The sequence below is a fragment of the Hermetia illucens genome, chromosome 4 (genome assembly GCF_905115235.1).
Source record: "Hermetia illucens chromosome 4, iHerIll2.2.curated.20191125, whole genome shotgun sequence".
Lineage (NCBI taxonomy): Eukaryota > Metazoa > Arthropoda > Insecta > Diptera > Stratiomyidae > Hermetia > Hermetia illucens.
This window is the reverse complement of record NC_051852.1, coordinates 110338061-110357522: the sequence shown is the minus strand read 5'-3', so window position 1 is coordinate 110357522 and position 19462 is coordinate 110338061. Positions and strand designations below refer to the sequence as shown.

Here is a 19462-nt window from a genome sequence, read left to right as displayed (position 1 = left end):
TGCTGGTTTTAGGATGGCATGCACCTCACTCTGAAAGACTGATCCATATTACCTGAAAGGTAGACTCCTTCAGAACTCTGTTTTGTTTTTGAGCCTTCTTTATAGAAAACCTCAGTATATTCCGCCATGATTTTTTTTCTGATTTGAGCTAGTTTTCTCTGCATTTGAGAATAACTTCATATCTTCTACCAAACAGATGTACGGGTATCCGAGAATTAGGGTGCATTACACGAGTTTGATTCAGTTCCTCCAACGTCTCTCCCAATGCTCTGGACCTCTCACATTGTTGTTTACTTACAGACATAAACGAATCAGTCTATGAGTCGCTCGTATTGCATTGCGCTGATTATCCAAGTGCTGCAAATTGAGAAGAGCATTTAGAGCTGCGCCAACTGGTGTTCATGGTACAAGTGATACCTTGTCGTGGTGAAGGACTTCAGTAAGGATGATCCTCTAGGGAACTAGAGACAAGGTGTGACTGCGGTGCTGAATGGTCATAGCAGGTCTATTCTGTCAGTACTCCTGACCCCGAGCTACACTTGCCACCACCTTCTGAAGCTTAAATCTTATTCATGAGTAAGCCAAAACCGCCTTCGAGAAAAGCAATGACTCCTTGCAAATCGCCTTTGACTAAACTACAACCACCAGGTTACGCCAAAGTTGAGGAGGTGGGAGCGTTCGGGGTATTTGTAAATAAGCGTAAACCGAAGGGTAACAAAGAGGGCTCGGCTAGCAACGATAGCCATGCTTATCGAAGCCGATGGATGAGCCTTGTTTGATGACATCAATCCATCCGATTACAATACTGACCATGGCGAAAAGCGTAGGGGAAATTCCTTTCAGCTGTGAGGACTATAACGGGGAAATCGCAACAGCTAAACTAACCATAAAATGTTAACAGGGAGATAAAGCGATTTTTTGGTGCTTTGCTTATTTTTCCTATGACGTGGACGAAATTCCCATAATCATCCTGTATTCATCAAAGCTATCCAATTTGCAAAAATAAAGGTAAAGGGGTAATAGCAAGATGTGATATTAACTCGAACGTTCTTCATCGTAGTTAGCAGACATCATGGTGACATTCTGTGACATAGCGGCTCTTGTCGAAGAGTGGGGAAAATAAAACGATATCAGCTTCTTGCATCATAGGCGCATTAATTTCGTAGTGGATATGGATCCACCTTCAACCACCCTATTCCGGAATCCGCGGAAGACAGATTGGGCAATGTACACAATAGAACCGGACGCCCGAGTAACAATTCAAGGGAGACGTATCAAATTCATTGTTCGAATTTACCAAGTCGGAAACTGGACGCTTCAGGTATGAAAGGTTTTGTGTATTTCCTTTATAAAGACATTTGGGTGTGAATTTGTCTCATTAGTACGTGACACGTAATATACGCGTATATTATGTGAGTCAACCCACTTTCGGGTAATATTAACAGTCAAAATCTTGAGTTTCCAAAGAAGTGCAAACTTTGACTCATAATAACTTTTTTAGTAATAGTGCGAAATTTCGTAGGGCTAGAATGAACTTAAGGGGGGCTCTGCAACCAATTACTGAAAATGATAGTAATATTATTATTAACTTTAATTGAAAGGATATCAGTATGGGGGTATTTCGGAGCCTAACCATCATATAGTGGCAGCCTATTGATTTTTTTTCAGATTTTTCGGTTGGACAGTTTCTGAGAATGGCCCGTTAAATAAATGATCACTTTCGACCTCCCGACCTCCCCGCCTTTCCAGCAAATGTCAAAACTAAGACCAGCTTCGGAAAATTTCTAACCGAAACCTTTCATTTGATACCAAACATGACTATTTTTGGTGAAAAAAAATTATACCCCCCTTTTGCATGTATGGGGACCTCCCCCTAACAGGATGTAACTTTCTGTATGCATGAGTGTTCATAGTTCCCACCTCTCGACCAAATTTAGTGTCAATTGCTGCAACAGTCTCCGGAAAAATGCATGCGACAAACAGAGAGACAGACACTAAACCGATTTTAATAAGGTTTTTGCTTTATACAAAACCTTAAAAAGCAACCCAGCTGATCATAACTGGCATAAGAGAAGCTTTTCACTCAATACGGTAAAGAAGTGTACAATATCATGGTGGAACTCAGATTTGACAAAACAGAGGAGAGCAATAAAGGTACTGCTTGATCGAGCTCTAGATTCTGATTCAGACATTGGCTGGAATCGGTACATAGGGGCTCAGAAAGCGGCACAGAAAAGCATAAAGTTAGCTAAACCATCATCATGGGAACGTTTCTGCGAAGAGACTCACTCTCTTGAGACGATCTCAAAGTTGAAGCGGAAGACGAAACAGCAAACCATTTGCTTCAATTGCACTTCCCAGGTAGAATACAAAACTCCTGCTTATGACTGACAGTTGTATACAACCCTTGGCTAAAAGACTGGGTTATGGCATGCAAAATAATATGACTGGAGCTAGCAAAACAGGCATTTAACTCTTTCCCTAGACACAAATTTGTGGGGCCGGATAGCATCATTCCCGCTCTAGCAATGGAGGTCCTAAATACACTGGGAATGGAATGTATACTAAGCCTAACACACACTTACAGTAGTGGTCAAAACTTTTTTGGTTTTTACATTTTTTTTGTTTATAGTGGGGCTTTATTTTATCCTTTTAAAAATAAATATGATGACTGGTAACTTAAAATAAAAACAAAAAACTTTCGGTTAAAAAACTAAAGTGGGCATTTTTTGAACCCGTCAGAACTTTGAAAACTTTTGTCTTAGAAGCAGTTTACAACAATAACATTGCGAAAAAAGGAGTAATTTTTTATAACATCTTGTTGAATAGGCATTAGCCTTTCTGAGCAGCCATTAGTTCATCTGGTTTAGAAAGGTTTTGTTGTCAAGTACGTCAATCTAGCTCTCCTCAAAGATGCTCACTAAGATTCCGGTCGGGACTTTGAGAAAGCCAGGTTATTCTTGCAACTTGGTTGTCATTTGGCTAATTCTGAACAAACTTGGACGTGTGCTTAGGAATGCTATTCTATGAGAAGATCGAGTATTTTCCTATCTTGTCATGAGCATGTAATAAGATGTGATTTCACACAAAAGTGATATCAGCCCCAGATCATAACGCTTCCATCTCCATGCACCTTTTTGCAGGCTCCACCTGGATGGCGAACATTCCATCAGTACCAAACAGATTAAGCTTGCTCTCGTTGCTCGCGACCCCAACCAGCGACTGATCAATCTTTATGTCTTTCATATTTTTCTTTGAAATCCAAGGTTTTTTTGATAGCCGTCATTCCATTAGCCCATTTTTACTAAAAGTTATTATAATCAGGCTATATTAGTAAAAATCAATTGTTCCACAACCACACAAGACGCTGATCAGCGGGTGTCAATATTTGAACATTGTAAACTAAGGATAAGATATTTGGGAACGGCTCGTCGTGAATTACATGACCATACCATCGAAGACGCCTCTCTCGCAACTTTTCCACGATCGGTGCAACCCCATAACAATCGCGGATATCCTCATTTCGGATGTGATCAAAACGCATGACGCCACTAGTCCAACGCAACATCTTCGTCTCCATTACCGCAGGACGTCGTTCATTGTCTTTTATAGTTGGCTAACACTCAGAACCATAGAGAGCGACAGGACGGACGACATTGCGGTAAATTTAAGATTTAAGACGTTCGTTGATATGTCGACTACAAAGAACACCAGTTGTGGAACGCCACTTCATCCAGCTTGCGTTAATGCGTGAAGCAATTTCATAACGCAGTTCTCCATTCGCTGATAGCGTTGATCCGAGGTATTTAAATTGCTCAGTTCTGGGCAGATCACTGCCGCTGACAGTGATTGTGCCTGTTTCATGGGGATCGGTCGTCAAAAATTCAGTTTTGTTTAGATTCATTCTGAGACCGTGTTGCATGAGGCGATCATTCCAATTTTGGATAAGTTGCTCGAGATCATTTTTGCTATCAGATGCTAGGAAAACATCATCTGCATAAAGCAGAGTGTAGGGCGCCGGACGTTGGATATCCCGTGTGACTGTGTCCATAGCAAGAACAAAGAAGAGTGGTGAGAGGGCGGTCCTTGATGAACACCAACAGAGACACGAAGCGGTTTTGATACACCCGCCATACTTCGAACTTTACTTTTCGGATCGTGATAGAGCAATTGAACCGCACACATATCAACAGACTCATTGGAAGGACAGATCTATATTAAAGGCTATTTTGATGTATGCTTGGATCGTCAGATGATCGAGATTGAACTTTAATAACTGCTAGCCTAGATTTAAAGGTATGGTTGCCTAAGTATTACTGGAGCAATGAAAAGTATGCCGAGCGTGGTACACGAAGGTATCCTATCTATCTAGCGCTCATTCATTTGAAAGTAAAGCGAAAAACAGTTAACAATCGGCATGATACTGTTGGCGCGTGAAAGGTCACCAACGAAACGGTCCTGCGTCTATTTGGAAATTTCTTGGCAAACATCTGGTGCCTCTGATGCTTGCCGATCATTTGGTTTTCAGATTTGTTTCTGAAAAGACACATTATCTCCTAATTATAAAAAGAGAAGAATGGTCGATAAATGGCCTCGAGGGCTTTGGGCTGACAGACTTAATAATCTTCACCGGCGGGTCGAACATGGAAGTTTCGGAAGGTTCTATTATGGAACTGGCCCACTTCCCTGAAAAATGACGACTATATACCAGGCTGACATAATATCATTCCATTTTTTCCGACAGCATATCAGGATCGGGTCAGGATCCACAATGGTAGGGTCAGAGCTAGCTTTAGACATCCGGCAGTCTGCTGTCAAGTCCGCTCTGAGAGGGGAAATTCATAGGATTCACGCAGCCGAATGGAAAAAATATTTCTTAAAGAACCCGGGATCGCTAGAGCGGCATTTTTGTTGTCCCTTATGAAGTGGAATATGAGAACCCTTATAGGAGTTTTAACGGTACCATTTCGGCTGCAGCCAATAGGAGGAGAAGGAGACGGGTCTGCACTTTATGTGCAACTATCCGGTTTCTTTAGATCTCCGACGAAGATACCTCGGTAAGAGTTTCTTCAGCACAAGGGAGAAATCTTTGGTACTAAGAAAGGCGATAATTACACCAAGAAAATGAATTCAAATTACCCTCAATCAATGAAGGATGGGATTCGCAAATCGGTATGAAAACTACATCATTAATGAACTCTGCAAACTAAACTGAACGGTTTACCAAAGTCCTATATTAATGAAACCCAAAGATGATTGCAGGTGACTTCAATTTGTTGGTCCTCGACTTCAGGTAAAGGAAGACAATCGTAAGGGTTACTGTTTCTTAGAAGATTTTACGCAGTTGCGCAAGATACTGACTACCAAAGGCCATGCATCTGTCTGAAAGGATCCCTGAAGAAGGGGTGATAATTAGGCTTTCAATAGCATGATTCAGTTTCAAAGAATGTGGAGCATTTGAGTAGAATAGCTAACATTATTGGGGAAGCGCATGTGGCTGCAATTCCAGAGAAAGGGAGCGGATCGGAAAAAGCGAGGTAGAAACAGCAAACGGCTGTTATCTTCACCTCCAGATGGCGTTCATAATTATATACTGTCATTCTCAGGAAGGTGAAAGCACACCCAGATCTCACTAACTGGGGGATAGCGTTAGCCGCATTTGACGGTTTCAAAGAGGAGAGCTTGTGTCGGAATTCAAGATCTTGATCTTGATCTTGAATCAAAGCGGAAAGGGCAAGCAGACCGGAGGTCATTATCGTTTGCAAGGCCAAAGACTAGATCACTGACTAGGCACACTGAAGCGGGGCTCTGGATGAATTAGGGTCAGCCACATTCCGAGGTCATGTATTAGTGCGAATGGCACCCACGCCGTCTAAAAGAAATTTTTGTTAATTTATTTCCTTACTACCTGGGAAGCGGGGTGAACGGTGGTCCAGCTTAACGAGTGCATGGAAGAACTGCTGGAAATATGTGGATCGACGACAACAAGATGGTATTCCTAACAAAACTTTGAAGCAGAAGTTGATGTTACTTTCAAATCCAATAAACCATCTAAAGAGCCAGCATCATACTGTCTCATCTGCCTGCGGGATACACTGGGAACTATGATTGAGAGAACCATATAAAATGGAATGCTACCCATCGTCGAAAGCAAAAATGGCCAGTTCGAGTCCCAGTATGAGTTTCGACGTGACGCTTCTAGGGTGCATGTAGTAAACACTGTGGTGAATTTGGCAATAGGCGCGTTGAATTCTAGACTAGGTTGGATGGCGCATTCAACTTCGGAAACTGAAATCGGTGCATTGGTGAACGTAGGTGTTCCTGGATATTTGGGGAGTTTGATTCACAATGATATAGAATGATGCCTGATTCGGAACGGATGCGGTTTCTAAAGGCTAAATCATCACAAGACAGGTATCATAAGACTCGGAACTGGTACTTTTACTGCTTTGGATGATATTACATATACACTTTCCCGTCCGAGAAGAGGCTACGATTAACGACTTTGCCGACGACCTAGCTGTACTAGTTAGAGCAAAGAATATAGAGGATGTGCAGTTCTACGCTACGGAGACAGTAAGATCGGTAAAGCCCTTACTGGAAAGGGCTGGCCTGATCCTGGCGAATGAGAAGACGGAAGTGGTCCTAATAGCGAACCATTCGAGAAGTTTGAATTGATGTAACGCCGCGCCGAAATTATTTTCTAGCAAGCTCAAGTTAGCAGAACTGTTTGTGGATTCATTTTAGGACGTTCTTTGTTAAACCGGTTGATCAGATTTTGGTGCCATACCTTTTGCGATTGCTGATGCTGTTGGTTTGCCTAGAACGTTTCTTTTTATATGATTCTTGGTTTTTGGAGCACGGGTAGATGCTTATATGGACGCCTGTGTCTACAGGCAACTGCATTTTCGTATTTCAGTAGAATATAGACCTCCGGTGTCGTGAAGGAGATGAAACGGGTCCATTCTCATTTTGCTGCACGTATCTCCGTACGCAGCTGTGCGAGTTGGCTTAATAATTTTTGAACTAGATGCGTTAAGCGTGTTTTTGCTGCTGAAGCGTGGTGTAGACTTTGTTAGCTATGTCCGTGGTAGTTGCTTGTAATGGCTGGCCATTAATCGCCGCTATAATTGGCTAAAGAACAAAGTTCAGGCGTCTTATTCATAGATTTCGCATTAGTGGCGTCTGTCTGTCTGTCACACGCAATTTAATTAAAAATGGCTGCTCTGATTGCAGTGGAATTTGGTGTAAAGGTGGGAACACTACATTACGGGTTAAGTACAAACGGAATAGTTCTGCACTCAAATATACTTACACAAGAAATACATAAAGCCTTTCTTACCTGAAGCGTCGAGCTTTCTGTTTTCAACTTCTTTCTGAAGATATTATGTTTATTCGAATTTTGGTGTTAACATTGTGATAGCCGTGAATATATTCCTCTTCTACCGAGTGACTGTTCTACTTAACCGTCTAGCAATTAGTTAATTTTCAGGGAGTAGATCACTTCGGTAGAAAACAAAGTTATTAAACAAGTTCTAATTCCAAGCAAGCGTCTGAAAGTACGTAGCACCGCCATAGTGGAAGTCGGTAGATATACAGTCAGCTCTAAGTCGTGAATCGAATACTTGGGGGTAATTATTAATGCCAAACTGACCTTTGGGTAGCAACGAAAGTGGGCGTGTCAAAAGGCAGCTAGCGTTACCGCGGAATTTGCAAAAATGCTGCCGAATGTTGGTTCTATTTGGCCCAGCTTTACGCACCATCTGTTTGGGGGGAGGTGTGAAGTCAGAGCCGTTTGATCTTTGTCAACGCAGATGGGATGTATGTTTGAAGGGTCAGTGAGACATAGGCTCATTCCCACTATTAGGGAATGGCTTGAGCGGCTACCACTTACCTAGCTCCTCTTAGTATCTGCATCACATTAGACTGAATGACTAGCCGGATTGTCCCGAATGCAGTGGCGTAACGGGGGATCCAGAGGATGTGATGTTTTACTGACCAAAGTTCTGTGCCAAGCGTTAGGAAGGATATGCCCAGGTCGAAGGAGAACTGTTCAAGGGAGTAAAAGAGAGAAAACCTTATAGGCCCAAAAGCACGAGTGTGGAAAGACCAACCCACCCCGCCGAGTAATATCTAAATTGGTCCCGGTGGTTTTTGATGGGTGCGAATTTCGCCCTCTCTACCTCGGGCGTTCTTTTTCAAATTTCTACACCTCCATGTGCGATCACACACAAGAAAAACACAGCAAAAGAAAAAACCAGTGATTCTCAATAATCACAGGGATGTGTAATAATATTTTGCACATTTTTGCAAAATTTCATGAAAATCGGTCAATATGCAGACAAAGCATTATTTTTTTTTCATAATTTTGAAGAAAATTTATTTATCTGTTTTATTACAGATAAAGACCATTCATGACTGGAGGGTAGCTTGTGTTTTCTCGCCTTGTTTTTGATCGATAATAAGTTAATTCACTCCGGGGAATTCACAAAGAGCATTCATAGTTGCATACGCTGACGGCACAATTTGTTTTAGTGGTACTTATGCGCCTCAGGCCGCGTTGCTAATTTAGCTGGCGTGGACGCTGATGGTACCAAGCTTCATGACTGGACGCACAGTCGCCGCGGAGATGAAACAGTTGTGACAGGCAGACGGGCGAACGGACCGTCCCCGGACTGGTTTCAGTTATGAAAGATGATATCATCTCTGGAGCGAATCTTATGGCCAATAAAATTCATAATATCATATTTTCAAAAAGCGAAGAAAACACTTTAATATGTACTTTTTGTAGTTGGAGTTAATGGAGCCGCAATGTTTTTGTTGTGCCGCACTTCGCTTATGCGTGGAGCATCGTCTTTTGTAGCGCATCTCATCTGCGGCACATCAGATAGGGCCTTTTCAATTTTGAGAAAAAAACGTCTTGCGAGTAATGTAATTACCGTCAGGCAACTGATAGTACGCCACTACGTGCGGTATGTGCTCGTACTCGTACGTATGATTGAACCCAGTTTTTCTTTGCATGGTAAAAGTGAACACTCACCACAGAAGACCAAGACACATCTAAGAATGAGTAGAAAACGTATCAATGCAAGTGCACGGTAAAAAGTAAAGTTGCGCGTTTTATGAAAGTTTACCAACAGTTTCGGATACATAAAGTGAAAGCGGCGTTTAATGGTAAAGTCATGAATGATAAATCAAACAAGTTGTAATCTACGATGATTATGTGTGATGCGCCGATGAAAGGTAAATATGGATAATCTAATAAATTTGGCCGCTAAATAGTACTTTTCCAGCAATGCACAGGTTTCGTGTGAAAGAGCACGGAGTGAGTGATATCCACTTCGCTGGATTGAAGTGCAGGCACAACTGACTGATAGCACAGCAAACACAATATTGCCTTCACCACTTGACCGTCTTTGGTTATCGGAGAATGTTTCATGTTTGACTTCAGCGTTTTGGTGATATCAGCAAAAACCTGCGTAGAATGGAATTGCCTCTTGCTACGACACCAGCACAGGCTTTTATGACGCGGAATCAATAATCTAAACACACATGATAGAGCTAAAGGCGGCAATATGGGGCCGTTGAAACTCCACGATCCTCCCCACTGGAAAGATATAGAGTAGTTTGGTGGTGGTGGCCGGTGGTAGGTTATAGGGAAGTTACGCCAAACATTCTCCCCATTATCGCCCACGTCTACAGAATGGTGCACTTATAATTGGTTTGAAGTAGACTACGCGAGAGTCCAGGACCTCTAGGCAAGCTTCGCGGGATTTTGATGTAACAGCTATAACTATGTATAACTGTACTTATGGAGCGGTAATCTGCGCAGAAAGAACCGAACTCCGCACACGAGCCAGGGAATTACATAAGCTCCAAAGGCTGGCTTGCGTGTGTATCAATGGGGCAATGAGGACATGCCCAACGGCATTCCTAGAGGCCCTTTTGGGATTAACCCCTCTCCATCTGCACATACAGATGCAGGCAAGGAGGGCAATATTCAGGATGGCCGGTAGTATGAGTGAGGCGGGGAGCTGCCTAAATCGAAGGAAAATTGATATTCTTTGTAGGCGGTATCCCGAGTTACTGCTGGCACCATCTGTATTGCTTTGTGAACGGACTTCGCACGCGGACTTGTCATTGGGACGTCTATGTTCCTCCCCGCATGGGCGACACAACGACCTGGGTAGGGTTGTGACTGGTTGGTTGAGGTGAACGTTTCCTGCAGACTTCGGAATCCAATACGTGACTTTGTCGCAGTTCCGAGACGGGCGAATCGCGATTTAGTGGAGGCAGGACGCCCTAAACTAGGGGAAAAACTTGACATAGTTCAGCTAACTCCAAAGATGTGAAGTGGAAACTATAACTCAAAGTCTACGGAAATTTCGGTGGCTATCTAAAGTTTGGTAGGTAGGAAGTTCAACGAGGGAAGGTGTCGGCAGGGGGAATAGGACTTCTCATGGAGCACACGGGTAGCGGGAAGTGAGAATCTGGTGGTTCCTACGGCTGTGGTCCGTGAACGCGAGCCTGTCCCTCAATTGGGGGCACCCGAACAAAAATATGGATGAAGGAAACAAAATATCATTAACATTGAACGACGAGAGGATATTGACGTCAATCTTGTTGATTATGGGACCATCGGAGCGATTAATTCAACTAGTGATAAGTAGCAGGGTCTGTGAAGACGGATGGACGACCAGGTATTGGAGTGGCAAAGGTTGTACCGGGCACAACAAGGAAGTCATGTGCATGTCACCGGGAAGAGAATTGATGCAGTGCCAGCAAAAGTACTCAGGATGGCTCTCAATTCGTCGGGCAAAAGCATTACCATGGTTTTCTGAAATTTTAAAGACACCTGCGAAAAGGAAATGGCCAATTAGGTTAGACCGCTTAATGTATGGCGAGTATAGAACTGCTACAGACTTGTACGGCGACCCCATTGCGGCAGGTACCTATTATTGCTACGAGCCCCTCAAACAAGTCCAAAGTGGAAAGTGTTGAAGGCGTAAAAAGGAGCAAAACAAAAAAAAGAAGCTCCAAAGAGCCAATAACGGAGGAAGTACAACGCTTGGATTTCAAACTGAAGTCCCAGAACATGGGAGCAAATGTTTGGACAACTGTGGAGCTAAAGAAACGGGTAAGACAATGGAAGCGGATGCGATTGTCATCAAGAGCAGAGGTCACCTCTCTTATGTAGAAATTCTGCAGAAGGTCAAGAGAGATCCGACGCTAAGCGGGGAAAAGAGCTCAGAAGAATTAGAAGAACGCAGTAGGGAGAACTTTGCCTGGAGCTCCGGAAGATACAAAACGAAAAGACGCTCAACTACTAGATTTTGGTTGTTAAATCCTCCGATAAGAAGGTTACGGTGAGGTAATAGCTGTGAAGTGCACGGATCTCAACGAGATTACGACGAAGGGGGGCATATGGAGAATATTGATGTGGAAATTTCAAATTCGAGACAAGGATGTCGACACTATAAGAAACTTTCCGAAAGCATACGGCAGCACGCAAAACGGTAACCAACAGTTAGCCGGCTGTTTGGGTAAGCAAGTTGCCGGAACCAAGAAAAGTCAAGACCGGATCGATTCGGGTGAAAATATTTCCTGCTTTGAGCTTTAGATGCCTGGAGTACGGTTATATAGCCAGATTTTGCAGAAGTAACCACGATAGCTGCGACCAATGCAGGTGGTGTGGTGAAAATGGCCACCTGGCAAGGAATTGTGAGAAAGATTCAGAACGAATGTTTTGAAAAGATGCAGGTTTTGATGATAAGGGCTACGGTGTAGAAGACATAAAATGCTCGCTGCCTAGGAAGGCACTAAAAGCAAAGAGCGAATTAGCGAACCATTACGTAAAATTAACAATGTTCATTTGCCAAGCGCAACAAGCGTGGAACTTGAGCGAATTTTTGAACAAGTGTTAAATGCAAGTTTACCATCCCCCATTGACAACGCATGCTTCAACGCATGGTCTACCGAATGAGGAAGCACAGTCTAACGACAGGAGGCTGGTGTTTCTGGAAGGCTCCTCTTCGCTGGATATTATACTTGCTAATATCGGAAGTATCTAAGGCTAAATGAAGCGTTAATGAGGGACATTAGCTGGCTTAGTGAATACTATACAGTGACCGTGTACTGTTTAATGTAATGGACACCAGGAGAATGGGACATCCGAGAGACATAAAGTCGCTGAGATAATTCAGGAAAGTTCCACACGAATAGGTACACAGAGAGAAAAATTTGAGAAAATTGTCGACAAAGTGTACGCAGCCTCTGATGCATCAATGCGAAGAAATAAGGTCCACAGATTATCGAAATCGTGGTGGAATGACGAAATGGCGGAAGGCGAGCCGTGATAATAAACGGAATTCCTGTGCGAAAAGGTTGATATTAACCCCTGGGGAGGAACCTATACAGTGGTAATGGCTGAGTTTACAGGGAGCAGCACTTCGCAGATCAAGCACCCAATTTTGTTCCGAAGAACAATGACCACACTGTTTCCATAGCACAGGATATGCACTATTGAGAACGAAAGGGGGTATGAGCTTACCATTGCTTGCGAAAAGGTAGGGGCTAAAACAGCTCCCGGACTGGATGGAATATCGAATGAGGTTTTGAGGGAAGCGATAGCCCGGAGTGGTTCATTGCCATTTTGAATACAAACCACTTGGTGATTCATCGTCGTATCATCTCATTTGTTTACGAAGCAGTACGTGAAACCTATTGAGGTATCATGTGACAGGGCGATACCAAGAAATACTGTGCTGTCATCACCCTCCATGTGGGGAATGCTTTCAGCTCAACGCAGTGGCAGTATATAATAAGATCCCTAAGCCAGCTCAATGTGCTCATATGTTTTCAGCTAATCGTTAGAGACTATTTCGTGGATAGAAAGTTTCTTTATGACATCGATGCATGCTCAGTTGGACATTTGGTAAAGGGTGGTCTCAAGGATCGATACTGAATCTGCTCTGTAACATGATGAATGACCGCGAACAGCACATCAAACGACCCCGAATAGTTACCTTTATTGGCTAAGTATACGAAATTGCTGTTAAATGTTGTCTGGGCATGTCAAACATCGGTTAGGCTGCTCAAGGACTGGATGGTGTCCCATGGATTAGAGAGAGAGAACACAAGACTGAACCTACACCAGCTATACAGTGGTTTTCGATGCTTTCCATCTCCATTTCAGCAGCGGTCGATCGAATGTTAGAGACGTGTTTACTGACGTTACTTTACTCGACGATTAAAAGGTGTATTCTTTAAGTTAAGTGATGTTAGCACGCAATCTGCCTTACCAATAACCTCACGCAAGGACTGCAAAAATAACTTGGCTTGAGGGCCATGTTGTGCCTTCGAAATCACGAGGTGGGTCCATCCACTTCCCAAGTAGAATTTGGGTGATACATTTGAAATTTGGATATAGTAATTCGTATTTCCAGCTCGGTCTTCCTGCACAGCAATAATTGGAATGCAGCAACTAGCATGCCAGTGAAGGGATATCGAACACATTCAATCTCTCGTCAGTTCGTCACATAAGAAAATGAACGAGATGATGTCCATGACACGGATCTGCAGACATTAGAACATGGAGACGAATGATGAGCCCGGTGAATTGATTGGGTATAGCTCCTTTCTCGACAGTTGGCAATCCGCTTGGGACTGTGAAGTGTGAAACTTACTTGCAATATTTGACAGCCACTGACTTAACTTGGATCAAGTCAAGGAGGATCTGGTCCCCCTATAAATCATGAGAAGTTTTGTGCCAAATGCACAAATTTGTGAAGAATTTCTGCGGCCTGCACGGTACACCAGCCTATTGACGACCATGCGTCTAGACTCGGCATACCCTAGAATTCAAAGTTCCGAAGGGAAGGGAGTAATCCGTAGGCATTTCCTTTACGATTCCTCAGCTCTAGCTGAAGCCGGGCTGCGGACACTAGATAAATAATTCTTTGGAGACCTCAAAGAAGTCTTTGGATGCGGGAGCGGGACAATCTTCTATTCTTTACAAAAGCTGCAAGTTGGCTCTAAAGATCTGAGTCGGGTAAATTCTGTTTTCCTCCCTACTCACAGCAATCACGATCTAAGCAGTATTGTGGCATCAAAACCGGTGCATGGCAGCGCTAGTTGGGGTCCTTATAGCTGTCACTAATACCAGGGGAGTGAAGTATCAGAATAGAGAGCATCCCTTATGAAGAACTGAGGTTTTCCACTGGTATGAATTATTGTTGGATAGTCGAAAATTGTTGGAAGATAAATCTTGAAACGGAGGCCTTCATCCTTGTGAAATGAGACCGACTTTTAACAATAATTATGAAAGGTGACCAGTTGAAATTCAATCATTTCACCACGTATCACATTTCAACTGAATACTTGCACAAGCGAAGAGTTTACCCCAAAATGGGTACAACATACTTCGAAGGGGACAATATTGTTGTTGGAAGTAAGTGAAAAGTTTCTTCAATAAAAGATCGGTCTTACTACATTTCTATGGCACCTTATAGTTACAAAAAGCGAAATCTGTTCATTATAAATGTATTCAGTTCCACTGATATCAGCGAAGCAGCGGACATGAGGGGTAAACAATTTCTGTTCTGCACCTAACTAATATCTAGTACAATATCGATAAATACTGAAGGAATTCGCCGGGAAATTACAGTATACTATATTCCGAACAAGATATGTTATCACTATCTAGCTTTGAAAACAGTTCTGGAAAAAATCGAGTCGTATCTTGACTAGCTACAGAAATTAGCATATCTTCCGTACTATACTTGGCGTTTTAGATTTGCTGATCAACATTAGCCAACCGAGCAACCCTACATACTAAGAGGGTTAATGATATTCTTGCTTCACCTCATAATCATTTGATGTTAAATGAACTATGCATTGAAAAGCAACAATTGCGTTCACTCACCAGGTTCAACTTCTTCACGCTAATTACTCGACAGAGCGCCTCCGATGTGTTGAGCACTATTTATTCCGAAACCTCTAATTCCCGGCCACCACTGTCATTGCACTTAATTTCAATAATTCACTTCAACAAATTCCGAAAGCACTTATGAGCGGGCATTCATGGCTTCTAGTGAAACTCCACGCGGCGAGGGGCAGCTAAATTCCATGACGTACAGTTGAGGAAGATATGATCGGCCACCAACAACAAAGTAGAAGAACTTGGACGGTGCGAGGTATCTAGTTATGTTCTGGAATCGACGCCAGATATATTCACTCACATTCCACTGGACACTCTAATCCGAATGAAATCCGGGCAAGTGGGCACCAAAACAATCAGTGAGCATGCACCAAAATAAAGTGTGCACTAGTTCACGACCGCGAAGGTAAATAATTAAATTATCATCTGAGAAGCGCGAACGGACTTTACCTGGGATCACAGAGAAATCAGAAGAAAAGGCTAATCCGCAGAATGCTATCTAATCGGTAGGTAAAAGGGTGCACGGCAAGTGTTGCTAATGTAAACAAACGCTGGGACACCGCTTGGCAGAAGCAGCCTCTCCCTGGACCACTCGGACACGGCAGTGTCGTTTGTGAAGGAGAAAGGGACACGCAAGTCACACAATTGCTGAAATTAGTCGGATCAACGATTTCCGCGAATCCAGAACGTACTCGTGGATACAGGTGTGCGATGGGTCAGTGTCTACCTAAATGATGTAGATAGCCTTCTCACTGTCCCCGTCTTAAGCATTCCACTCATTACAACGCTCCAATGCGACGCCACGACTATATGGTCAGAGAAGCCCCGGACTCGACACACGTTCAGCACGCTCGACGTCTAACACCAGATTACCAACGAGACCGAAGCAGCTCTCTGGCCAGATGCAAGCCCCAGCCCTCACCTCGCCGACTGGCTTTCAATTGTATCTTTACCTGTTCGATTAGATGAGAATTAACATCCAGGTGAGAACACATTGGAATCTATCCCGCGATGAAGATGATAATAACCAATATCGTGTTGTAGATGCACCATTGAAGTCTAACAATGGCCATGGTGGGAGACCTTAATGAGGACAGAACCAGAATTTCCGATATGTCGATGGCTGGCCAAATCGATTCAATCACAATGGACTTGTGTTATTTTCAATTCGAGACACTTCATTACGCTCGGAGGTTTGGAATTCGTAAGAAGCGTTAAGTTGACTTGTGGTGAACTTGGACCGCAGTACGCATTTTTTGGAACTTCTGACAACCAAGTGCGTATTCATTATATCACGTTTGTTCTGCGGATGGTGCGCATCTGATAGCTTTGGGGGTACAATCTAATCTAAACACATACTTTAAATTTACATCCTTAATAAACTACATCGACAGTACCGGGGTCTTAAGGAATTACCTTTCGGCGTCACCCCTAAGATAATTCAAAACAGAGTATCCCTTACTATCCTACTACCACCAAAATCAAGAGAAATGTGAAATATTTAGTTGGACCTAAAAGAATGTTGATGATTGGCATCCTTTCCAAATTATATCTGAGTCCAATCAGTGGTATTAACTAAAATTTATGGACATTCGAAGCAGATCGTAGGAAATAAACCTCACATCGGAGGCGCCGTTCATGGCGATGAAACCAGTCTATCAACCCGTCCAATTAGCCTTAGCCAAAATTTGTGATTTGGTGAAATTTGAGCCATTATAAATGTTAGAACGTCGTTAGTTATTGTCTTAACATTTTGAAATTTTCATATAAACTTTAACGTCTACAAAAAACTGATTAATATGCCATAAGGAAGCTTGAAATGAACACCAGCAGCCACGCTTATTGGTTTCTGCTCATTAGTGATGCAATATTAATAAACATAGTAAAACTTTTGAGGTTGATTTGAACTCGTGAAACTTTAAGATTTGCTTTACTGGAAAACATTGTTACAAAAGCAGACTTTGTTTTGAGGACAAGGATCAACATCGAAAGTAACAATAGTAATAGCAACCGCGATTGTTTACCGAATGGTGAAAACTATCATGCGCTTGTTTACACCCCTCATCAGGAGGAGGGTATTTTGTAGACGAAACCTTATTAAAATCGGGTCAATGTCTGTCTGTCTCTTTTTTAAGGTATTTGTTTGCAAAACATCACGGGGCGGAGTTAGCTTACTTTAGCTAGGTCTCCTTCCGTCTTCCCGTGGGGTTCATAACCGCGCCTTTCTCACTTCTTCTGCTTTTCGTAGTTTATCCTGGATTACTGCGATTATGGAATTGATCACATCCCAGTCTTTCTGGCAAGCTACCATTTTCCGGACAAAATTTTTCGGTGATAACACTTCACCTAGAGTTTCCTCTAGGTTCCTCCTTTTTCCACGAACCTAGGACATTGGAAGAATACCTGCGGTGGGTCCTCTGGGACAGTTTAAACAATTAGGTGAGGTGTCCAATTTAACCCTGTACAGGTACTGACGGTATCCTCCATGGCCGGTGAGAAACTGGGTGAGATTATAATTGATCTGCTGCTGCATGCTTTCTCTCCAGCCACTCCCTGATGGAAGGGATCAACCTGGAAGTCCAACGATCCTTTTCTGACTGGTCCCATCGCTGTTGCCATTTTATGGATCTCTTTTTTCGGCTTTTTTAGCTGCGATAAGGGAGAGATGGATCTGGTGTTATAAATGTTCATCATTTCGGTTACCAGGATGTCAATTGGCATCATTCCCGAGATGACGAACACTGCATCGTCTGAGACGGTCCAGGAGGCAGAACACACCCTTAAGGCTTTTCTTCTGTAAACCGTACTCAGTTTATATGCATTGCCTATAACTTGCCGCACCATTCCTCAAACTGGGACTGCATACAACATGATAGAACTCACCACCCTGGCTATGAGCAGCCTGCAAGTATGCCGCGGTCTTCGTACGTTCGGGCATCATCCTTGCGTGAGCCATACTCGTGGTGGATGCTTTTTTGCAAGTATGCTCTATGTGCTGCTTAAAATTGAGTTTTTCGTCTATCATCACCCCCAAGTATTCGATGGCCGGCTTGGAAGTGATGATACGATTCCCGATTCTAATGCAGGCGTAATTTCTTTTGCGGCGCTTAGTGATGAGGACCGCTTCCGTCTTTTCCTCGGCGAGTGCCAGTCCAGCACTCTCTAACCAAGCCTGATTGCTTCGCTTGAGTACAACTTAGCATCCTCGAGATGCTTTGCGACCACAACTAGTACTATATCATCGGCGTAACCTACCACCGTGGCCTCCTACGGAACCGGAAGGTTAAGCACATCATTATACATAATGTTCCACAGTAGTGAGCCCAGTACGGAATCCTGTGGGACACCCGCAGAGACAACGTACTCCTTGGGTTCATCGTCGGTATTATACCAGAGTATTCGCTCATGCAAGTAGCTATCGATAATAGCGGCGAGGTAGGTGGGAACACCAATCGTCGCCAGAGACTTTCGAATAAGGTTCCAATTGGCCGAGTTGAATGCATTCCTCACATCCAGGGTCACCACCACACAATACTTGCTGATACAACCCCTTCCGTGATTTGCATTTTCAGCCAAGCCAGTAACCATTTTGATGGCATTAATGGTTGATCTGGCTTTACGGAACCCATGCTGCCCATCTGAAAGGCCCCCTTGGGTGTCGACGACTGGAAGTAGTCTTTTATAAATAACCCGCTCCAACATTTTCACCATAGTGTCTAGAAGACATGTGGGTCTATAGGAGGACGGTTGTCCTGGCAGTTTGCCAGCCTTAGGCATCAGCACCACCTTCTGCTGCTTCCACGGTCCAGGAAAGATACCCTCGGACATGCACGTTTCGAACAGCTCCGCGAACATATCCGGTCTTCATTTGACGGCAAGTTTGAAGGCCTTATTCGGTATGTCGTCCAGACCCGGGGATTCGCTGTCGCCTATTCGACTGCAGACCTCCAGCAGCTCGTTCCTGGTGACTGGTGGAAACGGCGTCACGTTTAGGGGACGCGGGAAAGTGTCAGTATCCTCCTCTTGTTGGGAAAATAACCCTTGGATTATTTTCAACAAGAGCATAGGGCATGTGATCTGCGGAGATGGTCAGCCTCTGAATCGTCCTGTCATGATTTTATTGGCGCTACGCCACGGATTTATATCCGCTTCCAAACAGAGCTCCTTAAAACATTCCCTCTTACTCCGCTGGATGGCGAGCTTGAGGTTCTTGCGAGCTTCCCTATAGGCATGCTCCTTTTGCCCTTGATCGGTCCTATATATTACCCTCTCAGCCGTTCGTCTGGCTCTGTGGCAAATCGATCGAAGGCTGGCAAGTTCACAATTCCACCAATAATTGGGTCTTCTAGTGGGGAATGAGCATCTCCTAGGCATCGGCGCGTCACACGCCTTAGAGATGCTTTGTGTAATATGGAGAGCTCTATCAGTGGAGGTGCCTGCTAAGCAGGTCGAGCCACACTTCCATGAGTGTTTGCTCATCCATCGCTTTTGTAGACCATCCTGGTGTTCTTTTGGATTTCGGCT

At 43.6% G+C, this 19462-nt stretch overlaps 1 protein-coding gene across 2 annotated transcripts in view; it reads right to left on the bottom strand.

Moving 5' to 3' along the window:
- LOC119655585 (nuclear transcription factor Y subunit alpha) overlaps nt 1-15831 on the bottom strand; it is a 129248-nt gene extending 113417 nt beyond the window's left edge. Inside the window, exon 1 of one of the 2 annotated variants that reach the window (XM_038061528.1) lies at nt 14924-15831. The gene's annotated coding sequence lies outside the window, so the exon portion shown is untranslated. The remainder of the gene's footprint in view (nt 1-14923) is intronic. The other variant, XM_038061527.1, reaches the window with a different exon arrangement.
- Nucleotides 15832-19462: the final 3631 nt, after the last annotated feature.